Source organism: Amphimedon queenslandica, unplaced genomic scaffold (genome assembly GCF_000090795.2).
Source record: "Amphimedon queenslandica unplaced genomic scaffold, v1.1 AMPQUscaffold_13217, whole genome shotgun sequence".
Lineage (NCBI taxonomy): Eukaryota > Metazoa > Porifera > Demospongiae > Haplosclerida > Niphatidae > Amphimedon > Amphimedon queenslandica.
In genome coordinates, this window is record NW_003546547.1 from 120325 (window position 1) to 121341 (window position 1017).

Sequence of the window (1017 nt, forward strand, 5' to 3'; positions counted from 1 at the left end):
TTAGACCTAATGGTAGTCTAGTGACTGGTAGTGAGAGAACTATTTATTATTCTACCTCTGATGTCAGTACTAGTGGAGTGTTTGAATATCCACTCAATCCTCCTATACCAGTAATGAGTGGAGACCTGATAGCTGTATCACAACCAGAACTAATAAACAGTTCTGTTAGAGTCTATTATATCAGTGGTATAACAGCAAATAGTCAAGAGTTCAACTATAGTGATACATCTGTTGACTTAAATAAAAGTCCAATCACAAACCAGTTGATATTAGTATATCCAGTAACAGGTAAGACACATGCTCACTGTATCATTGGATTATTTTACTATCATTAGATGGATACTGTGTTAATAGTACCAATTCAATCAATGCTTCATTTATTAAAGAGAAAGCACTTGAAGTACTAAGATCAGGACCTTACTTACCCCAACACCAGTTCATTTATCCATGGATTGTATTCTCATGTAATGGATCAGTTACTAAATGGATCTTTGGAGCTGACAATAATGGAAGCACTGCTATTCAATCTGAGCTCCAAATATGGCGTCAACTGGGTTCCGATAATTACACTAAAATAGGATCTAGTTTAGTTAATGCTGATACAATGATTGGTACTAATCTCTATGAGTTTATTCCTCAGACTCCACTGCAGTTCCAGGAAGGAGACATATTTGGTGTTTATAGTGACATAACTGATGGAGAGATATTGATTTTATATGAACAAAAGTTCAATGGACCAACTAACCTACGAATCAATGATAGTCTAGACTCTCCTCCATCAACAATATCTGAAATGCTTATATCAGTTGTTAATGATTACCCATTGGTCACCCCAGAGATAAGTATGTATTATCACAGGCTATTATCTCATTGCACATTTTGTGTTTATTTAGGTATTTCTACTCAGTCAACAGTTACAATAGCATCAAGTACAACTGAAAATATTTTTGAAGATCCTATTTCGATTACTTCCGTAAATAATATTTTTTAATATAACCATTTTGATTCATACTTTCA